The sequence below is a fragment of the Schistocerca gregaria genome, chromosome 2 (genome assembly GCF_023897955.1).
Source record: "Schistocerca gregaria isolate iqSchGreg1 chromosome 2, iqSchGreg1.2, whole genome shotgun sequence".
In the NCBI taxonomy this organism is placed as follows: Eukaryota; Metazoa; Arthropoda; class Insecta; order Orthoptera; family Acrididae; genus Schistocerca; species Schistocerca gregaria.
In genome coordinates, this window is record NC_064921.1 from 461,169,168 (window position 1) to 461,193,785 (window position 24,618).

A 24,618-nucleotide genomic window follows, 5' to 3' on the forward strand; every position below is an offset into this window, starting at 1 on the left:
ACACATGTACTGATCGGAATTGCAGATTATATTCCTGAAAAGTCGACGTTTAGCGTCCTGTTGTGCAAAATACATAGTCATATTTGCAGTGCTTTACTCTGTGGCAAATGAAATGCAGACCCTCCACTTCAGATACCCAGTAAGTAAAAATGCATTTTGCTGTAGTTCGAGAAGTAGTTACCCTTGCAGAAATATCAGTTGATCAGTATACTAGCTTAGTTTATACGTAATTTTTATCATCAGTAGTGGCACGTCTGAACAAACTACGTCAACTTTGTTCAACAGGCGTCTGCATTATTTCAGACCCTTGATTTTACATGATTCATCGCGGACGGCAGCGTCTTTAGTCTAGACGACTAAGTGGCGGACGGCTACTTCTGAAAGAAACCTGACCATTTCTATGAGCCTTGCGGCACAAAAAACCACCGGACACAGCTAGGCTTTCTTCACTCTAGGGTAAATCTTCGATAAGAGCAGTCGATAGATAATTGAAAGTAAATGCAAACAGAAATCAGACGAAGAAAATTATATTTAATAATCTAATAATTAAAACTCTGCCAAAGTGCAAACAATTGTTTTCACACTTTCATATATTAGACGAAAAGGAGTTGTATTTGTTCATTAGAGTTCCATCAAAAGGGCATGAAAGAGCTTGTCTCTTTGCTGTAAAACTGTATGGTCTACACAGCTGTTTTGTTTTCATTTAATCGGATTTTTATGTAGTTCACAAATTGCAGCACCTTCTGAACTTTTCACAATAATTTAGCCCATAGAAGCATTGTCTTTTCCGAATGTATTTCTGGTCAAAAAGCGATTCTGGTAACAGGAGTCTTAAGGTTTTTATTAATCGTGCCTTTTGCGTTCTTGCGGTGATCCTGCCATAGAAACTTTCATCTCCTAACACATATTTCTTTATATCTAACCAAGAAGTGAAACACCAGTTTTCATAGATTTAGCTTAAATTTTTTTGTAATATAACGAAATATTTTCTTAAAAATTTTCATCCCCTACTTCACCCTCTTAAGTGTTGAATTTCCAAAGACAGTGAATAACGAATTTTTGTTATTTCTAACCGAGAAGCCAAATTCAAATTCTTACAGATTTAGTTTTGAAATAGCTCCACAAAACATTTCATCCTGTATTTCACCAGCTTAGGAGTTGAACTTTCAAAAACAATGGAACATTTATTTCTTTATTCGTAACCGAGATGTCATATACCAATTTTCATAGATGTAACTTTAAAATACTTCAGTAGTTCTTTAATAACGATTTATTTTTAAAGAAACTTTTACACACTACTTCAGCCCCAAAAAGGTTAAATTCCCAAATATGGTGAAACACGTTTCTTTATTTCTGACAGAGGAACAAAATAGTAGATAGTTTTCGTAGGTCTAGCTTCAAAATTGCCCTGATAGCGACCTTTTTCAGAAAAACCTGTCACCCCTATTTCACTCCCTTATAGGTGGAATTTCCTGAAGTCCTCTCTTAAACGACACCTGCAGTATAAGATCTACACTCTCGGCAAATTCCAAGTTTCTATCCTTATTGGTTTGGTCTGGACGATGCTGAGTTTGTGAGTCAATAAGTCGGGACATTGCCTTTTATACATAGAGATTTAGTCACAGGATGGGAACCTGTTATTAACCACGGGAAAGAGCCAAAAAAGACGGCGCCTGTAATTAAAATACGATGACAATTTCCATTATGCTATGGAACACGCCACCACCTGGTCGAAAAAAAAACAAAGAAAAACAATAACACCGTTGTTAGAAATACGTTAAAGTAGAACAGACGACTAATCAGAGGTGCTAAATCCACCGACAGGGCAGCTCCTCTGGGTCGGGTCTCCTTGCAGAGGAAGAGTAGAAGTTTTCTGCAAAATCTCCATCTTCGTAACAGCTGTGCCTAATAAAACTCTGCTCTTGTGCCAGCGACACGGCAGGTCGGCTGATGATAAAAGTTCAGCACCGCCGCAGTGCCGCCACGTTGCTTAGAATATTCTGCACCATTCGCCAAAATTGGCCGGGAGGGACGGTCTTTGCAATTTTACTACGCGCCTTGTAGTCAACGCCACGAATCTGCAAAAAAAGCCACTGCGGGAAAAAGAGACATCTCGCTCCGTTAGTAGCCGTGCTCACGTTCTCTCATTTTCCAAAGTAATTTCACGTTCGTACCGCTCAGCATGATTACTGGGTGACAAATACCATTCCATTCATTAAAAGGAGTCGTGCGTCAAATTCACATTATCTCCTCTTTCCTCAAAGCGCTGAAAATTACGTCGTTCATTACTACTACTTGTTGCCATAATAGAAGCAGAAGGACAATGAGAGCTTCGGAAGCAGCATTGCAGGAAATAACTGCCCGACAAACGTTCCGTCTCACTAACAGTTATATACTTATAGTTTATAAACTTCGAAACACTCTTTTCTGCAGCGTTATTAATATATGAACAATTTATTTACGATCTTTTTGTTTCACTTCTGCCAATTAAAGAGAATCTTGGGATAACATAATGTTCCCTCCAATATTTAACTGTTCTCCGTAACTAAATTTACAATTCAACATATTTTCCACGTAAAACAGAATGGGTTTCAGCATATTCTTATTCTAGATGACTTAAAATATTTGCACCTTTCCTGAATTTTTAGAGCTTTTAAGCATTTCTTTATCTTAAAGCACAATCATACCTCACCTGCTGCTTCTAGCTAACACAAACGAATTTTCTGACTCTATGGCCTCAAAAACACTCTGAGGTTCCCCGTAGTCCACTTTGTCTACGAAAGGTTTCTTGGTCTCATTCGCGTTACTACAATTCATATTACAGCTACAGCGTGGAATCGCCTTCTCGCGCACTGGGTAACGCACTCAGTCTGGCAGTACCATCTCTGTGTTAGTTTAAGTCGTCTCTTCACTCTGGTACTTCTGATGCTGCCTGACCTTGCCGAAATACATGTAACGCAAATTGCACCTCGACAGCAGCGTTTATTTTACTTCTTGGTCAGATGTATTCGGCTTGGTCAAATGTATTCGGCTTTTCATACAGAACACAATGCACTGCGATAAAAGTCTGTTTTCGTACTTGGATTCGAAGGTAATGAAAACAAGGTAAATGAACACTGATGCGCCTTTGGATAGCTGTCCTATTTATTACCAGATTTCCAGTGAACCTTTTTTCTTTTTAATAAACGCTTGTTGTGTAAACGTAGCGTCACATTCTTATAACTAGTTTGTGTAAGCCAATCGCCTCTTATTTATTTGGGTAACGCAGTACGTTCCAGATACATTTTGTAGTTCTTGAAGGAGCGATGTGGCGAGGTTGGAAGACAATGGTTCAAACACCCTCCGGATAGGCAGATGTAAGTTTTCTGTGATTTCCCCAAATCACTCACGGAAAGTGCTAGCATGGTTTCTTTGACAAGAACAGGCCAATTACTTTGCTATCCTCGTTCAGTCCAAACTTTAATGACTACGTGTTTGTGATACTTATCGGATACGGAGTACTATGATGTTAACTCGCGTCCAGTTCTTATTTTTTACTACCAAGCGAGAACGAAGTCACTTGTCTTCAGTTGCATATCTTGATTCACAAAATGTCTCATTTCCGAAAATCCGATATTCCTTGCATAGCTTTTCTACAACATTTATTAAGTTTCACTTCAAATTTTGTGATGACATATTCAAGGAAAATCAAAACTTAATTTCTATTTGGTGTCTATTTTCATCTCCAAATTACTTTGAAATCGAAAAATTCGGATGAACCACTCTCAAAAAACTTTAATTACCCCATGAAATAAAGGATGCGAGTTTCCAAGCAAGGTGTTACTGCAGGTCAACCATACCGGTTTCTTCTAAAGTATTTAACTTCGGGTTCCCCCAACGTGCAAGAATCGTTCTCTACATCGACAGAAGAAGGGAAAGAAGAAAAGCGATTAAAAGAAGAGAGGCAGAAATACGTACTGCAATTGGTAAAATGAGAGGATTTTATTTGATGTTTACCGTAGCTGTTTTAAAGCACGATGTGTGTGTGTGTGTGTGTGTGTGTTGTGACATTTTCTCGGTTGTGAGTCTCTACTACACTATCTTCGAAATTTCTTAACCTCAGGCAGAGATGAAGAAGATCAATTGCGCCTTGATGGATGTTATCTACATAAGACGCAGTAATTACTCGACAGCACCACACAATTTGCCGTCTTAACATAAAGAAATATTCTAGCTCCTACAAGCAATAGAATTTATGTTTTTCGTAGGATTCCCTTGTGCACCAATCTTGGAATTTTTGTAAGTAACTATAGGCTTACTGAGCCAAGCTGAGCGAGGCGGAGCAGTGGTTAGCATAATGGACTCGCATTCGGAAAGACGACGGCACAAGCCCGCATCCAACCACCCAGTTTTAAGTTTTCAGTGGTATCCGTAAATCGCTTCAGGAAAATGCCGGGATGGTCCCTTTCGAAGGGTACGGCCCATTTCCTTTCCCATTCTTTCCTAATCCGAGCGTTTGCTCCATCTCTAATTACCCCTTGTCGACTTGACATTAATTACTAATCTCCTCTTCCTCCTTGACTGCGTCAAGGGTTTTTTTTCCAACATGTATCACACACAACAATACACATTCTCCATCGCAGTAGCGGCAAAAAAATTTATATGAACACAAGAACATTGCCTTCTCACTTTTGTTGGCAAATGTTCGTTTGGAAAGGATATTAGAAGTAGTAAAAGAAAAATCTAGTGGCGATGTGCATCTGGTATGTCAATCATTACGAGAATTACAGACATACAAGGATAAAGAAAATACTTTATGAGGAACAGGTATAAAATGTTGATGGAATGAAATAAAAGCATAACAAGAAGAAACTGCTCTTGAAGAGAAACAATATCGTCGATGTTAAGTCTGCAAGCGAGCAACATTTCATCACACTTCCATGTTAATAATTCATTTAACTGTTAGAAATAGACCGAAGCTCTCACAAAAGTGTTTGACAGGCAAATATCTAGTTAACAGAAATTGATTTGTCTCTGTAAGGATTGCTTATGTCTGTGTACCATGTACTATAGAAATACAAACACGCCATACTGGATCTGTGACACAGAAACTGGGAGATTCCTACTCGTAAGTTTAGCTCTAGTGAGTAACGTTTCTCCGAAACTAAACGGCATTAGTTACAGGTCAGCGACGTGACAGCATCTCCAGAAAAGAAAAAAGTGTATGCAAGTCGTGGAGAATGCGTTCTCGGTTACAACTGATTCGGCGACTCAACGCAAGAAAGGCACGTCGGATACAGTTTTGTCCTCTTTTCTACGCTGGGACGGCAATGAAAATAAAGCGTCAGGCAACCGTGACGAACAGGGGAAGCTGGGAGAGCCACGGAACGAAAACGAACACCGAGCCTACGCCAGAACTTAAGGTATTTTTTCCTTTTAGCTACATTTTGAAGTCGAAGATCTGAGCTCGAGCTTGTTGATCGCTGACGATGCTCTGTATTCAGTGTAGTAACTAATAACTCCTTAACGGCAAAAGTGACAGCTCAATCAACGTAAGGCCAAAGCAGTGGTGAAAGTTACTATCCAAACATTGCGCAAACAGTAATGAAAGACATTACAACGTTTTTCCTGCGTACTATTAGTTTCAAAAGTTGTAATGCACCAGTATAAGTGCTGGTGCGCGGAAACACTTTGATTCAAATAGACACCAATAACGTCCAACTGAGTACCGACTTCAGCACAAAATTCTTGAAAGAAATTAGTTTCCTGAATTGACTGTTCTTACATCCATTTTATTTTTATTTTGTATACTACAACATTTCGTCTGTGTAGCCGTTTTCAAGCAAAATGTTTAACCTGTTCAACAGTCATAACTTTTGAATTCCAGTCATACAAGTTCATGGTTGAGATTGAGAGCTGTACCATGATGTCCGGTTCAGTACAAACAGTACCACATATCCAAGGTATTTACTGGTGTGAGGGAACACTGGACTGTGTGCAGCAACATCTCTTGGCAAACAGGTTAAATGAAACTAATTTCTTTCCAGAAGTTTATCTTGGCTGGGGATCCGTCGCAACTTAAATCTAGTATGAAACACTAAGTTGGGGCAATCCGGAAAGTATCTAAAAGACAATCGCCAGTATTTATTTATTTTCTGCACTTTGGGATCTAATGGTTTTCTTTATTAGTGTTTCTACCTTCTATTTTATTGTGTCCTACTTCTTGTTACTTCTAATTACGTGTTCAGAAAGCTCTACATTTCTAAACACCACAAGTAAGTTGCAGTGATGCCTTTGAGCACAGCTGGAAGTTGCACTTTGTACACACAATGTTGTTTGGAAAGGGTGTTTTGATTGGCGCCCACTATATTCAATGCAAGTACCCCACTAGCGTACAAAAGCGCGGTGCATTTCTAAGTGCATTATGTAGCGCACGAAACGTCTCACGTACTGTGAGTATCCTTGGGCAGTGTGTTCTGGGTCTAACATTAACGTTACGTTCACAAATCTTCAAGCATGCACCAACAAGACCACATGCAGAACACAGGAGCAATAATCTAGTTTTATGGAAACTCGTGTACCGAGTCTACGACGGAAATATGTCCGTGCGATTTAGTATGTTACCTCCCGGGAAGCCACATGTTCAGCGTGTATTTCCTGTGTCGCGCTTAGGGGGATGAAATTTCGCACCGTTTCAGCACAATCACAGGCAGATCCACAGTCGAAGTCTCTCCAGTTTCTTCGCTTAACTGTTCAGGTCATAACGACAAACGTAGACATATGGGAAACTCAGTGCGCTTTGTTACCACGATTGGACTCAGAGCATACTACTGGACTTGGCGTCGGATCGAACTCGCACTTGGTGCTATCCACCATTTCGCTCTGTGGTATTTGTGCCTTTACATGTGATGATGACGAGTCCAATAAAGACTGTTTTCACGAGCCAAAACAACGTCACGATCTGCGACAGAACATCTCGCCCCATTCAACTGTGGTGTCAAAAGGGTCCCTTTCGCTTTAGGGTTTACATTCCTTGTGCTAAGTGGTTGTAGCTGCGCCGCACGATCTCCGGCTTACAACTCTACACCTGCATGTACATAGCTACTCTGCAATTCACACTTATGTGCCTGGAAGAGAGTTCGTCGAATCCCTTTCTCACCATTTCTCTACCGTTCAACTCTCGAACAGCACGCGGGAAAAACGAACACTCAAATCTCTCCGTGCCAGCTCTGATTAATCATATTTTATTGCAATGACTAGTTCTACATGTGAAGGTGGGCGTCAACTGAATATTTTTGAATTCGGAGGAGAAAGCTGGAGACTGAAATTTCGTGAAAAAATCTCGCAGCACCGAAAACTTTCTTGTTTTAAAGATTGGCCCCGCAACTCGCGTATCACACCCGTGGCTTCTCTCCGCTGTTTCACGATGGCACAAAATGACTGCCCTTCTTTGATCTTTTTCAGTACCCTTCGTCAATTCTATCTGGTAATAATCCCATACCGCATTGTAATACTCTAGAATACTACGGGAAAGTGTAGTGTAGGCAGTATCTTTAGTGAATTTGTTCTATCTCCCTTGTGTCCAGCCACCAAAACACAGACTCTAGTTTGCTTCCCCACATCAGCTACGTGATCTTCCAGTTTAAGTTGTTCGTAATTGTTGTTCGTATTTAGCTTAATTGACAGTCTTTAGATTTAAGTGATTTATTGTGTAACAATCTAAAAGAATCTTTAATAATCGTGTACAGAACCAGACCTTTTGTATTATTTAGGATCGATTGCTACTTTTCGCACCATACAGATGTTTAATATGAACCATTTTGCAATTGTTTTTACCTTATGATGACTTTACTAGACAGCAAACGAGATCATAATATGCAAGCAATCTAATGGCTGCTCAGATTGTCTCCTAAATCGTTTATGGAGATTAGGAACAGCAGAAGGCCTATAACGCTTCCTCGAGATCGCCGGGTATCTGTTACGTTTTATTCGATGACTCCGTTAGTTACTACGAACTGTGACCTTTTCGATAGGAAATCACGAATCCAGTCATACAACTGAGACGATACGCTGTAGTCAAGCGCTTTCGTTAGAAGAAACTTGTGAGGAACGGTATCAAAAGACTTCTGGAAATTAAGAAATATGGAATCAATTTGAGATCCTCTGTCGGTCTTGTGAATCACACTATACATATCAATGCAGTGAATGACTTTCTACACCACCTATCATTTTCGTACATTGTCTTATTATAGGTACGCATTTACACGTGTAAAAAGGGACATGACTCATCTACGTTAGCAGTGGCGAAGCAGGATACTGTGTTTCATGGAGGCGATACGTTGCGTCAGTTTTTCGTACTCATCGAACACCGAAAGATAATTGTACCTGTATCATCACCTTTCTCAGCAGTAAAACAAGAGACACGTGTGACACTGGAGAAGTTTATTAAAGGAAAATGCCAAGAAAAGTGGCGCAGGCATTAAGACACTGCACTCACATTTGAGAAGATCGGGGTTCAAATCCTCGACTGGCCATGCAGATTAGGTTTTGCCCGGTATCCCCAAATTGCCAAAGGCAAATGCTGTTAGTGTTCCCTTGAAACAACCACGGTCGAATTTTTACACTGCATTTTCCCAATCCGAAGGTGAGCTACGGTTTCTAACGACCGTGTCGGGAATGGGAGATTAAATCCTAGTCTTCCGTCCTTCCTCTCTTCCCGCAAAAAATAATTAATTATTTGAGTCAGACGACGAGTTCACGTTAGTAGGTTACCAGTAACGTGCCCTTTAATGAGATGAGTACTCTACTTAAAATCTTGTTACGGGGAAGCCAGCAGGTACATCGGTCACCGACGCAGTCTTGCGTGCACGGCGCACTTGGCGACAGGAATGCAAACAATTTCCGCGAGAGAAGCAAATGCAAGCAAACCATCTATCAGAGAGAAGGGGTCAGGCGACAGGCCAATCAATGTGCGGGTGGGCGCCGCGGTGACGTGGCCAGGAAACCCTGGGGGCAGACACGGCCGGCGCTGTCCGACTGCCCGGCCGTCCATTTCCCTCTCGCCACGTCTCGCCGTCCCGCGCCACAATTAAAAGCGCGCACGTTGTTAAACACGGCTGTATCCGCCTGAATGGCTTTATGCGCCGTCGAAGCAGTGATTGCACGGTTCTGCGACGTTTGTTCGATCAGCAGCTCTGTATGTCCCTGCGTGTTGGCATTGCCAGCCATAAAATATACGTTGGGCAAAAGGCACAAACGAAAGAAACACAGGTTCGTAGCGAATAATACCACCTGAAATAAATGACGACCTGATAAGCGAAAACGAAAATGTCTCATTTGCCAGAACAACAAAGAGATTCGTCGGCTCTCTGTTTCTCCCGTATACATTCATTTGCGTTTCTTTTCCTATCAATTCTACCAATACTGCCGGTAATCCTACCGTTTACTACATCATTTATATGGTTTACACGACTGTAATTTTGGTAGAGAGAAAGTCTAGTTGTTATCATTATTAGTGTCATCACTTGCCGTTAGGCGCCGTTACTGATCCGGCGACGCAGGGTTGAAAAACAAAGATCAGTATGCATTACAGTTGCAGACAGTCAACATGGGTCTGGCCAAGGTGAGCAGGACTTTACTCGTAAAGCTGGTCTAATTAAGCATTAAAGTATCGATGCATTAAAGAAATACGGAGAGGTCCTCTTTCTGCACAGGGTTGAAGAACATGATTCGGAAGTTCGAATTAACTGGCGATTTGGGAATCGCCCCAGGGAGAGGTCGCCAATCAATTGCGTTACAAACTGTCGAAGAAATTACTGTTGACACGGGTGAAAATGCTGGACGCAATGTGCGGTCTTCAAAGAGTGCATTAGCTGTATTCTGTCGTTTCAGCTGAATATTCCATGGCCCACCGCTCGAAAAGTACTGCGAACGATTGTGAAATGGTATCTCCAGTGCGATTCCAGATTGTCGTGAATGTAGGAGGTCGTCATGTTGAGCAACGTTTGTAACATGCAACGTAAACTTGGTTCGCAATTGACAAACATTACTCTTTCATGTGGAAATTAAAATATGTTTCTTTCAATGGTGTATTCGTTATTTCTCTTTCGCATGTACTTACAAATGTTTCTGCAAAGTTTGACTGTACTACGGTCGCACTTTTTTCGTGTGTGTGTGTGGGGGGGGGGGGGGGGGCAGAGGGGCTCATATAGTAAAAGTTTAATGCAACCACCCTGTACGTACATTTAGAGGTACAGTGTAAAATGGTCAGGATTTTGCAACTTGTCACATTTTGAAAACTGGTATCTCTGAGCATACGCTCCTCCAACATATGTATAGTTAATAATGCAGGGTCATTACGAAGGACTACTTCATTAACAATAATTTAAAAAATTATGCTTTGTGCTTTCTGAAGAAGAGAAATTTGTTAACATCGAGTATTGATTTAAGTGTCAGGAAGTCGTTTCTGAAAGTATTTGTGTGGAGTGTAGCCATGTATGGAAGTGAAACATGGACGATAAATAGTTTGGACAAGAAGAGAATAGAAACTTTCGAAATGTGGTGCTACAAGAGAATGCTGAAGATTAGATGGACAGATCACATAACTAATGAGGAGGTATTGAATAGGATTGGGGAGAAGAGGAGTTTGTGGCACAACTTGACTAGAAGGAGGGATCGGTTGGTAGGACATGTTCTGAGGCATCTGGGGATCACCAACTTAGTACTGGAGGGCAGGGTGGAGGGTAAAAATCGTAGAGGGGGACCAAGAGATGAATACAAAAAGCAGATTCAGAAGGATGTAGGCTGCAGTAGGTACTGGGAGATGAAAAAGCTTGCACAGGATAGAGTAGCATGGAGAGCTGCATCAAACCAGTCTCAGGACTGAAGACCACAACAACAACATGCTTTATTCTGCAAGATTATTAAAAATTTTAGGCTTTATTCTGCATGTTCTTTTTCAATAAAGATTCAGTTGAATTGAAAAAAAAAATTAGGGGCTAAGTACCGGTTTTTGAATCTAAAGTAAAATGTTCCCGTGCTGCTATTCCTCCCAGTTTGGCGTAAACCCATCGTACTTATTTTATGAACGGCCTCCGTAGCTGAGAGGCCAGAGTAGATGCTTATCTTGTGGAAGAAACGGGCTCGATTCCCGGTACATTTTTCCTTGATGGGAGGGCTGGTACGGAGAATACTCAGCCTTGAGACGCCAACTGAGGAGCCGCCTGACCGAGTAGTAGCGCCTTAACGGTCTGGAAAGTCTGCAAAATGGCCGGGAGAGCGGTGTGCTGACCACATGCCTCTCCATACCGCATCCGCTTAACAGTGCAAGGCAGAGTATGAAAGGCGGCCACTCTACATCCCTTAGGTCCTAAAGGCCTGGACGAGGAGCTTGTCATTTACTTTCACAGAATCTTCATTTCGGATTTTTATATTTCTTTTTTAATTAATTTCGTTATTCTTGTTTCTAGACAGGGTGGAGAAAATCAACCTGCTAATAACGTCAAACTGATAATGATCTCAAGGGAGAGTAGGAGAAATCGGATCGAGCGAAAATTCCCAAATGTCCTTATGTCGTAAATACATCGCCGTGGAGCTACGGTCATAACACGGTAACCAACCAGCGACGAATGTTAGCATGTAAACTCAATGACTGAAAAGAAAACTGAAAGTAAATTGCAAAATTTTTGAACTCAGATCACATATTTTACAGCAAATGTTCGAAATTCCTGCCTCCAATATCACTACCAAGTTGACAACAACCACAATATAAGACAGTGGCAAGTTGGACAAAACCGCAGCACTGCCAGACCAGACAAAACCGAACACGTTCGCTTACCGGAAAAACTTCCGCGCGCGTGTCGGTGGTTTTGTGTCGTTTGATGGCGTGTGCATTTCACACCTATGAATGGAAAATGTTGCTCGAGTAGACGTCTTCTATCCTGCTGTGTTCTTATTGTCGACTGTTTTTACACAACCTGTATATGCCACCTCTTTCCATGACCTCTTTGGATCGTGCGCTATCATGGAATATGAGGGAGTAATTAAATAAAAACAACTCCTTTTGAAGTCAGGAGGTAATAATCGCCTCTTCTGAAGCAAGTGGTCCTCGTGACCTTGCATCTGTAAATCAGATTGTCAACATTTCATCTAAAATTAATATCTGAAGTCAATACAGGGTAATAGCGAATTCAGAAAGCACGCATATGTAGTGAACTCTAGTGTACTGATTGTTTCCCCGCAACTGATCTTTAGTAATCACTGCATTTCGTAAATTCCCGAACTGTAGGCACAGCGTTATCGTAAACATAAGGATTTGAGAATTATATTAAAATCAAATGAAAGAAACACTCATTTCATAAGAAATAAGCTTCATAATGTTGAGCACCACAGTTGACAATCTTATTGATTAATAGAAACCACCACAGATGTTAGTATTGCCCAAATATTGTGTTATGACCAGAAGCTGTCGAACGAGGTGTAGTAATACGGATGAAATGATTTTAATCCGTCATTATCATTTCATAAGTACGAACACAAGCAATATTTCCAGCATTCTGAACAAAGCCATATGAAACAACACATAGTTAACAGAAAGACATACAGCATCAATATGACCACACATTTAATACGTTACAGTTTTTCGTCTACGCAGAACCCTCCAGAAAACAACATTTGTTGGGGATTTGACGTTATCATGTATCTACTGAGATAACATGGATCAAAGGAGTTATCTTACACAGTATAGAACTGCCTCACCTGAAAAGCGTGCAACGTACAATTTTAACACATAATTCTACAAGTTTAATTGCCATTGCAAGTCGAAGAGGCAACCACAAGAAAACAAGAACACCATTAAATGTTTAGTTTACATATGTACAAAGTGCTGACGTAAACATTTCGTAATTTTCTGTATTTAAACGGTAACTATTCATTTACTGCATTTGTCTTTCATTCGTATGTACGTTACTAATCATATAGAAAAATTATGTTTTAAATTTATTGAACAAATTCATACAACAACGCCTATTAACATTTTTTCAAACGGGATGAATTTGACTTACAATCTATATGTCATCTTCATATGGTTGCACCAGAACTCAACAAAAATACTCCAAATATCATCGAAATACTTTGTACTGCTGTCCAAATGTTCACACGTATTGCTGAGTACGAAAATATAAATTAAATTTTGTATTAAGACGATATATTTTTATGTCAAGTTTTTAAAGTCGTTCTGTCGACATATTTCTGGGTCACAACATAAAATAAGACGGTACAATCAGTTCATTACAGTCGTGATTATTTAGTAATGATACTTTCTGATAAATATTGCTCCGATACAATCTCAGTCTGTGCTTCATTGTCATGCTGAGAAACGCAAAACAAGAAAAGTCACACAAGTGTGCTACAAGTTATTTAAATCATCAAGGAAACGAAACCTACTCCAATAGACCGCAGTAAGGGGACATTTTCCCCGCGAGTTTAATTTGCGACCAGTGCACGGGAAGGAAGATTGTCGGTACCCCTCCGTAAATGCCCGGATTTCTCTAAGCATACCTTAGAGGTCAGTACGCGAGATATAAGTTGGATGAAGCAGTACGTTTTAGACTCGTACAGGAACACGACCTCGGGAAATTCTGACTAAAGTTCTCCGAACGCACCCTATTCTTACTGTGGAGTATCCTAAGACAATTCGTTGGGCAGTGTGCAATTTTATAACATTCTCTTGCTGACAAAACGAACCGCTGAACAACAGCACAAGTCTTCTTTGAATGTTGTCCATTTTTATGGTTCCACAACTAATTCGGAAAGAACGAAAGCATTATAGGTTGTCCCTTAGTCTGTCTGTCCATCTGTTAAGACCCCTTGTTTTCAGGAACGGATAGAGATATTAGGTTGAAATTTGTGTAAAATACTAAGCTCGAAGGTCTCTTGCGGTGAAAAAATTAAACTACTAAGTCAATGCATTCAAAAGATATCGCCATATACACCACGTCACACGGAAACACAGTCATCAAAATCAGTAGACGAACCGCCTACGTAGATGCTAGGGCTTGGTGGCCGAGCGGTAAAACGTGTGCTTGGAACCGAGAAATCGAGGGATCGTATCTCGGTCGGACCACGGATTTTTCAGTCTTCGGTTAATCTAGCCTTCCCACCCCAACGATGTGAAGAGTCACCGGAAACAACACTATGTTAGAATTCGGCGTCAAACTGTAAGCCCCCTTTCTTCCGTTGGGTAACGGGTAGGTTATGGACACAAATAAACAGTGACTGGTAACAGTAAACTTATTGTTTCATTTAATGTCAATAACAGTCACGGTAAAGCCTAACCTAAAAATGTTCGCATTTAAAGACACCCAAATCGCCGAAGTGGCGTCCTGTAGAAAGTCTTGCACCATGCCATTGAACCACACGAAATTCATTATCATCTATATACACAATTAAGTTGGTTCGGAACCCTAAGAGCGCGAGTCTTCCATATATGTTGTTTAGTCAGTTCAACTAGGTAAGAGTTTTCGACCTAAGAACTGTTTTTGTGAACTATATCCCTTACCAGTGACCATTTATTTGTCGTTTGTACAGAGCTAAGAGGAAGGTAATGGCGCAAAATGATAATTTCCTTCAATCGTTTAGGAACATATTACTTTCTAAACAGGTGGAAATGAGGACGTTATATCTTATATCAAGTGACACGGGAACTGAAATGAAAAATATTGTGGCCAGTAAGACCTGTTGAAGACACAATGTGCTATCTTCCATCGTTTTAGATCAGTCTCCGAAACATATTGACCTGTGCAGGAGAGATGACCACACATTTAATACGTTCGTCTATGCAGAACCCTCCAGAAAACAACATATGTTGGGGATTTGACGTTATCATGTATCTACTGAGATACAAGGATCAAAGGAGTTATCTTACTCAGTACAGTGCTTTATAACCCACGGTAGTGCGGTGAAGTAGTGAATAGTACACTCACCGCAATAATCGTATAATTTAAAAGACTTCATTTGTATTCTGACAAGAGGGTAGCTAGAATGTTTCTTGACGAGTAGTCCCTCCACTATAGCCGCCGATTTCCTAATTTTCGCCAAGTTTTCTGAGGGAAAAGTTGAGGGAGGAGAATTCATGGTGTTTCTGGAATACATTCCCGAGGAATTTTTGGAAACTATACAAAGGGATATTACCTGCCATTGTTTCAGTCTATAGTCCGCGTTTACTTTTATTATAGCATTGCAGTCTGACTGATAGAGGCTAGTTAATTCAAGTGATCACACATTCAAGTCCATCCTAGATTGTTTTAGGTTTTGTTTAATAATTAACATTGTACTTTCAACAATAGGGCCTATCTCTTATGCGAGCATGGTTCATTCACTTTTTAAAATTACGAACAATTCGAAGTTAGCCGAAGCAATATTGTCTAGTTTTGTTCGGTAATTTTTACTGTACTTTTATGATGTATTTAACGCAGAGTACGAGCATTCATTCCTGTAGGCAATTAACTAGACACATTTGTCGGGTGAACTGATTGAATTCTGCTGAGATACTTTCATAACGCAACACAATATGTTTTATGCAAACCTAGTTTCATTTATTTTGCTTTAGTGCTGCTTGGGGGTGCCCGTTTGTATGATTTTGCTGTCGTGATTACCATTAATATTTATCAACTGCTAATTTTAGTTGTTACTCTAAAAACTTACAATTCTTCTGGCAACCATTTGTCTTACTTTTGTACGAGTAGAAATTGCTGCTCTATAACGTGCTTGAGGTGCTCAGTAATGTATCAGATAAACACCCTTCATCATTTTGAGTTACGCAACTGATTCTTTTTAGTACTGTGGAGGATTTTTTTTATCAAGGTTGTTGGTAGTGTGTGAGTTGCATATCATTTGTTATGTGTAAATTAATAGCTTTTAACCTGACTTTTGTTTTTCCAACTGCAGATCACTTAATGATGTTCGTAGAACGAAACCATTCATGACATATTAAATATACATTAGTACAATTTTGATGGTTCCTATTAGCATTAAGTATCAAATCAACCACCAATTTACGAGAAGTAATCCTACTACTCACATTAATTGTGTACTCTCTTTCAGTCACCTCGCTTAAATTTACCTGTCAGCTACTTGCTTTACTACGCTAGTCTTTGATAATGACGATAGAAGGCAGTGGAGTAATTAAAGCAATGATTTCGTATTAGTCGGTGGTCTCCCTTCTGATTTCCCCGGTACAGATTTTCGATGTATATTTCCTTACATGAATTCCAGAATAGTTTCTTTAACTAAAGGCCGATTTCATTCAAACCTTCTTGTACAACAGAACCAGTGTTCTGCATTTTATCAGACAGATATCGACAGAAATATATGCTTCAATCTTTCCATCCTTGGCTATCCAAAACCATATCACGCACTATGAATTAAATTGTACGATTAAGAAGTAACACATAATATATCACTAAAGGAGCTGGAAATGGATGCGGGAACGGAAAAAAAACTGAGAGTTGAATTACAATTTGTTTCGGTTCGTCACCGACCTGCATGCAACGCAGAAAGCGTTCAAGAGTTAACTACGCTCATACGAAAGTATTTACGTGCTTTCCAATTCGTTCACTGTCTTGTTTGCATATTTTCTGTCCCACAATTAAAATGAGGAAGATTCGCGTGAAAATGTGGACCACGGATGTTGAGTGAACGACACTTCAGCGTCTTTCACATATTTTCTGTCAGCGTGATCGGTGAAACGTCACTTTCTGTATGTCTACTCTGTGATACAACTAGGAATCGAAATCTATGTAGATGCCTTGAAGTTTTAATTTATTTTTGATCTGTTTTATATTTACTGTCACGTGAATGGTTAAATCAATACGCACGTAAAAACCGAAAAACACTCAGTCCATGCAGCGTCTACATGCATTACGAAGTGACTCTGAATTACCTTACAGTAAAATTAAAACGATTCAACTATGACGATGAACACAAACAAAACAAAAAAGATTTGAAAGCACCTTATGCAACAGCCATTTCGAGAGTTCGGGTGCGCTTCAAGATATTTCACATCGAAAGTCGTCTACCGTAGAAGATTCGGTCTTGTGCACTATAAAATGGTTCCGATGATTATAAACTGAATAACATCGCGTTATGTCTGTTAAAATATTTTCAGTGTCAACACTGAAGAACTTCCACTTTTCTCTCTGTGATATCTGATCCTGATAATACAAGTGTGTACGCTTTTTGGACGTACGTTTCCACTTCTAGTCACTTGAGAGGTGTATTTGAATCATTCTTCTTTTGTCAGTGAAACTTTGGATCTGTGTATTAACCTTATTTTCTTGGATAAATGTTGTCATAACAGGACAATTTTATTCCGTATAAACTGAAATACTATACTGCCCAAAGCCCAAAGCCCAAAAATTACGGAATATTTGATATTATTAATTTACCAATTTTCGAATGTCACGGGCGTCAGTAATTGCAGGAATAATTAAATACAATTTTTAAATTCATTCTGCAGTATTTTTGACATGAATGGTTACGATTCATCACATTTTTGTACAATTAACCGACATACTTGATATGATACGCACTACCCAGTTAATTTTTCAATTCTATATTTGTGCTGTCATCTCGCGTTATTCTGATGCACGCAGAACCGTGAATAGTACACAAAAACGATCAAATGGAGTTATCGATGAGGACTCGCCTAACGACGTAAACAGACGTCGAAAAGAGGTAGTTTTATTTTACTGAACACACGCAGTGAGGTTTCTAGTGAACCGTGATTGTTACCGCCTACTCAGTTGGTGACGGCAGAAGACTGTGTGGAGGATTTACACTATGGAGCTCTGAATTACAGTCATAATGGACTTTCACCGTCGTTTGGAGTCCACTTAAACAGTAGCTCCCCCTAGAACTGGCTACATAAGTCAGTTAAAAGGTCGGAGGAAGGCAACGGCATATCACCAATTAGACCATGCCAAGTAAAGCACTGTGCTGCTCACAACAGACTTTCAGGATAATTGCAGCTTTAGCTTTGCCTTTACCTTAATGAATATGCCACGAGGGAGACGGCGAAATAAGGATCTACTATATAAACTTCAGGGAACTCGAGAGGTTAATGGTAAAATATGCTTACCTCCTATTCGTTGTGTATAGTTGTAATAATCAGGTCAAGACCTCGCAATTTACCTCTCTAATTTCTGTGGAGGTTGTTATTTAGACTGGTAGACCATTAATGTGATGGCGTGTAACGTCACAAATGTTTGTAGCGTTTAGTCGTATATTGTAAGCTACCTTCGACGCCGAATGAATCAGAGCAGTTTGTCCCACCTGCGTGCTCCGTAGATCGAACTATCATTCGATCGATTCGGCGGCGGCTGGTTTGCGAGCGGGCGCAGAGGGAAGGCCCGGGGACGGGCACGGCAGAAATCGATCTGGAGGTTAAATGTCACGCGGCAAGAGCTTGGGGCTCCCCGTAGGTTGCAAGCCAGCGGCAGCACGTGAGCGGAGCCCACCACTAGCCCACATAGGCTGCGAGCCGCCTCGCCCACGCGCTTTCTAACTCGCAACAACGCGTTCATGGTCGACAGCGCTGCCAACCTTGCAGCGGCGAACAGGACGCGCAGTCGGCGCGACATCCGCGGCATGACATCACCTTGCGCCTACGTCACTGGCTGTGTCCACGCAACAACTGCGCATTATGCGCTGCTTATGGGACCAGTAAGAAATTAAAATTAAGGAGCCCCTCGTCGAATATGGCACTAAAGCAATTCACATAGCTCTGAAAGTTAGATACGACCAGTGAATCAAGATATACATGGCTGTAAAACTGTTAATGTTGTCTCTCTTCAACTGTGGCTGAGAGATGGTGCAAAACAGTTACCAATAAAACGGGCTTCCCTACAATTAACTCCTTTAAAGCATTGCTGCACGTATAGCTGTTTGTTATCTTTGGAAACGAACCGAAAACTGCAACCTAAAGATGAGATAGCGGAGGCAGACACGCATTTCGACAAATTCAGTCCATCCTTCATTAAGATACTCTACAAAGATATTGTAGTCCTATACAAGCACAAAAATTCTAGACACATTCTTTATTCCAGATACAATAAAGGGCAGAGTCATCATTTCGTCTGTAATGTGAACATGGTAAGTGACACTGTAGGTTTACTTTGTAATGTCTTTTCCTTACAATAACAATTACGATTAATGAAAACAGTGACGCAAAAACTTCCTTTTGTATTAAGAAATGCAAAATAATGTTTGACAGTAGTGATGAATTTTGTTACGTGCATTCGTATCGCATAAAATAATGATTTTTTTACGCTGTTACATCTGCTCAAAACAGTTTCGTAGACATGTGAATCGATACTGTACCAGCTAAGAGCCACCGAAGTAAAAACACAACCTGTACTCCAGCGCCAAGGCCAGCTTTTCCAATGATTTTCTACAGTGTGAGAGCAGTTTCTGAAATACGGAGTTAAATATTTTATTCATAAATGACTTCGTAGCGAACCTTATCTATCGAGTAGGACGCACAAACTGTCACACTAAATTCAACCGAAATCCGTGGCTCAGATTAGATGAAGCAATCTACATGGACAAATGGGTCTATGACCACAACAGGGAAAATTTTACTGAAATTGTCATGGTATTCGTAAGTATGGACGTAGTTAAGAAACATTCTGGGCAAAAATGCTTAATTCCAAATTCATACGCAATAACGACGTTGTATTCTAGAAAAAAACGAGTAAACCCAATAACATAACAAATTATGCCAAAACATTTCGTCTGTAAGGAGAAAAGGTGGTTGTGCTGCCGAATTAAGTTGCTTAGGATCAACGACTATATATTTATAGTTCAATGTTTGTCTGTACGAGTACGCCAATTACAGCTTTTTTCTTTTCTTTTTTTTAACTAACAGGACACTGTTAAAAGTCGAGGTCGTGTAAATATTGTTGAACATTTATCTGTCTTGTGTACCACAATTCAGGAAGTAAATTATTATGAGATAAAGTCAAACCAACCCATGATAATTAGGTTGTTTAAAAGTAATCAGCCAGCCTATCGTAAGAAAGGGATTTAAACATCTGTAAACATTTTTTTGTATTATCAGCGAGCTATCCTGTTGATGATGCATGCTCGATATGATACACTGATTTCAGTAAGGCAGTTAACAGCTGCAAATCACAAAATCCGAAAGACTCCAAATACCAATAAAGAACAAACTAAGAAGTCTGAGAGACTCGGTTTTGGACAACAGAATGCACTCTTTAAAAGACAAAGACTGATAGTTGTTTTCATGAATGCCTTGCCTGCCTTCATACGCATATTCACCTGTTTTTCGTACCAATCACTCATTTCGTAATACGTATTCGGTGATGAGAGCAATAGTAAATGTTGCACTCGCAGTTACAAACTAGTTTACACACAAGTGATGACAAATGGAGTTAACATTGAACGCTACTGCAGTTATTTCACACACTGATAGTTATGAACAGCTTTTCAAAGACATAGTATTGTGTTCAATAAAATTACAGATTATATAAAGTTATGTTTTCTAAGTTGAACCTGAGTTGTGCAAAACGCAGTTACGTTTACATACATACATACACGTTTAGCAGTTGGTGGTGCAATTTCTTTTTTATTCAGAAATTATCATTATTTGACAAACCAGGTGCATTATTTGTTTTTATACTTGTATAAGAGTCTTATATTTTTGTCCCTACTGCACGGCGCCATGAGTATTTCGTCCGTGATGGTAATATCTATAATACTCTACGGCAGAAGACATGAATTGGGACAGTTAAGGTAAACATAAAGAAAAACATGGAAGTTTACATCAACATGATTAAAATTTGTTGATAATTTCAGAATAGAGAGTAGTACTCTTCCATGATGAGACAAGAAGTGAAAAGGCTGAAGTGAATATGAACATAGTTGTGTTTCGACAATGCAACACCAAAGAGTAGAAAATATTGTTATATGCAATATGCAGAAACAGTGCTGAAATTCAGTTACAACATCTCTCGTTGATTATAATGTCTACAACTAGCAATTCCACACGCATAGCTATCCCTATAAATCTGAAGTTATCTCACGTGCTCCTGATGTACGTAAAGGTACGTTTACACGTTTCCAATACACTTTTTGAAACGGAAACCAGTAATGAAAATATGTAGTTGATTTTAAAACATGCAGTACAAAAAATTTGACGAAACATACTCAGTCGCAGTGACATACTGTCAGAAACGACACTGTCACAGTAAACTAAAAAATTAATTACAATCATTTATCTTTCTGTCATTATAAAAATAACAAGTTGTCTTACTTCCCTCGACATTAAAAATCAATAGTGATAACACACGTGGGTTGATATTGTTTATTACAAAAGGAAATTGGCTAGACTGAAGAAGACTTAACTACATTATGCGTTGTTTTGGAGATTCGAAACAATTTATTTTGAAACCTTACAACCCATAATAAAACAAAGAATACACATCTATGAATCGAATACGTGATTATTATGTATGTGTTTTACATGAAATGCGGATTTAGTAAATGTTAATATATTTCGCCAGAATTGCCAAGCAGTGATAAGTCTCATCAAAAGTCTTACTAAAGCGTTGCACTCTTACAATAAAATCATTGCAGAATGATGCGCATCATTTTAATGAGCCAGTACGTCATATTCTAATCAAACGGACAAACATGCAACGATTACGATTTATATTTTTATCCTGACACATCCTAAAACCAGTTTTTTTTTAAATTTCTATTTGCTTGTCTGCAGAGAAAGCAGCAATGAAAAGTAGTAGGCTGATTTTAAAAATTTAAAAGGAAAATTCGCTATGAAATTAATGTGCACTTCAGAATCAAATCATTTCTGAACGATGCGCATGGTTTTAATGAACTAGAGAGTCATTTTCTAATCAAACAGAATCCTCAGAAACAGAAGAGTTCAAATGATTTCCGATATGCGATTCTCTCCGTAACAATTCCACACGCATAGCATATGTTGTACTTCGAAATGTTTAGAGCCTTTACTGATGACATTTCTCGTGTACTGTAGAAAATAAGATGTGGATGACAAATCTTATTCAAACAAGAAAATTCTAAAGTATTTCAAAGTTAGAACCATACGACACATAATGAAGAGTTGATGGAAGAAGAAAAATATTTCGCCTTTAATTTACTTCTGTTGTATCTTGCTTTTTTATTAGTGTGTGTGTCCTGATTTTATGACAATCAAAGCAGGTAAAGACACTTTATCTTCATTTTAACATCTGGCGTTTGACCTTTATCCCGGCCTGAGCATTTTGTATCAGAAGTTACAGTATTTCTTAGTGGGATTCATTTTATGAAGTCTTCAGAGCTTGCCCAAAAAATTAAAAAAAAAAAATAGAAAACGGAGCTGCCAGCAAATTTTACACATACACCACGCAGCATCGATAGCACTACAGTTCGCAAAAATTAATTTCATTCAATGGCTTAAGCAAAAAATATTCATGCAATCAAACTTAAGACATTTATCAGTTCAATTACTGATATGAATGTGAATTAAAGGTGAACATCCGATGCCTGCTACGCTACACCCAAGTGAAAAAAGCAAATTACAATCACTGTTACGTATGGAGTTCATGATGGAGAGCCAAACTTCCGAAAAGATTAAAGAATATACGTAGAATACTAAAAGCACAAATAATTTCTTTCAACTGCTGCATATCGTTTAGTCTGGCGAATTACTATAGTTGTGAACGTTGTCACTTTCCGACGCCAAAAGTGAAAGTACTAACGTCTCACATCACAGCTGGGAATCACCGTGGCCGTATCCTTTCTGTTTCGATAGATGGCGTTGTTTCCATTCACTTTCTTGAGAAGGAAAACAGAGAGCAATTTTGGCGTTGCGTAAACTTCATTATATAATCTCCTTCATTGCATCATCACATCAGCATTACGTGGATCACACGTCTGCACGAAACGTCATCACTGAAACGTCGCATAGTATGCTGACAACACATTTCACTCGGACACACCACATCCTTCTTTACTGTAAAATTCACTTAATCACTTTCACGAAGGACGGAATATATTTCGTTGATAGCTCTCTTTAAATAATTGTCTCTGTTTCGTCAACGCACTGTATTCTCACACACGAAATTTTAATTGACGCTCCGTCGAGAAAAGCTACAGTCGGCTGAAAGAAGGCGAAAAACGCAAAATTTCTGTTTGATACTGTAATCTTCTTCCACAAGCACCTGAAAAAAACTGAAAACACGTAGGAAACAAGTAGGTACTCGCACAACTAACCTGTACAAAAATGCCGCATAGGTTCAGAATGATAGCACAAGCTTAAAAGGCTTCTCCATTGGCGTTGCAGCAGCAGCACAAGCGGCGGTGAAGATAAAACACAGTAAATTTGATGAATACAACACGCACAACGGGGACAAAGTTCCAACCAGCCAGCCACCTAGCAAGCACGAACCTACTGCTACGGCACTCCGCTGGGCAGAGTCAAATCCCCAAGCCTTTGCTTCGGGCGACATCGGCTGCTCCGTTCGGATTAATTCGGCGTATAGCGTTGAATGCGGAGGAAGAAGGGAAACTGCCGAAGTGGTGGGGAGCGCCGCGCGCTGGAGGGGAGGGCGAAGCGGAGGGACGGCAGGAGAGGACGAACGCTGAAAAAAAAAGGAAAAAAGAAGTCGTTCCATGCGCGACTGCTTCACCATCCAACAACAAAATGAACGACCAGCGAGATTCATTAGGTAGGGAAGTTGGGAACAGAAAAGATTAATTTTTGTCGAGCTGCACCACTCGATGCCGTGCCGTGCAACGTTATCCGCGGATCGGCTGAACAGTTATTATTGAGCCCATTTCAACAGCTCACCCCTCTAAGTACGTTTCCCATCTATCATCATTTTTTCCGAACTCCTCGAGGCAATATCTCCTCTATTCTGCATCAGTTCTAATATTCAGCTTCTTTCTTATTCGACTTCCCGAACACTGAATCGAAGCCTAGGATGCATTTATTTCAAATTTGTTCGTTTGTCTTCGTGTCTCCCCCTTCCTGGGGACACTCTCCGGTCATTAGAGAATGCATGGAGAACGCGAATGATAAATTATTGTGAATGGAACGGTGTAATAAAATCGGCTGTGATAAAATCGATGGAAACGAATGCCCTCTCCCAGCCGAAGTTAGAGGACACAGTCTACTGACCGTCCGGGTTTCCTTCCAGCGTTGCATTTAGGACCTGTTACGCAATAAATTTATGAAAGGTCCATTTGTTTTACTAACGTAGCCCAGAAATGTCAAAACAGGAATCTAAAGAAAAATCTGTTCCAACACAACAGAAAACGCCCGAAATGACAGTATCAGCTAAGTGCAATGACGGTGAAAGTGACTATTGCTGAATTTGAATTGTCTGGCCATCACTACGGCCAGTGATTCTGCTGTGCAGTATTGCCTATATTGCGACTTTTCTATGCCACATATGGAACCTCTAACACTGCGCGGCACGCATGCTAAGTTGCCGGTTTATGGAAAACAAGAGCAGAAAAGTGTGACCGTCAGCGCACTGTCTCCCCTTAGTAGCAGGAACTTTTGTCGGTCTTCGCACTTTATTGCCAAGCATTTCGCTG

General features: G+C 39.8%; 1 protein-coding gene across 10 annotated transcripts in view; it reads right to left on the minus strand.

Moving 5' to 3' along the window:
• LOC126325899 (protein muscleblind-like) overlaps nt 1-23,544 on the minus strand; it is a 576,348-nt gene extending 552,804 nt beyond the window's left edge. For 4 of the 10 annotated variants that reach the window (XM_049995455.1, XM_049995415.1, XM_049995430.1 and 1 more), the window contains exon 1: nt 23,290-23,525. The gene's annotated coding sequence lies outside the window, so the exon portion shown is untranslated. Of the gene's footprint in view, nt 1-23,289 lie in introns of all 10 variants that reach the window. The other 6 variants (XM_049995423.1, XM_049995446.1, XM_049995465.1 and 3 more) reach the window with 4 other exon arrangements.
• Nucleotides 23,545-24,618: the final 1,074 nt, after the last annotated feature.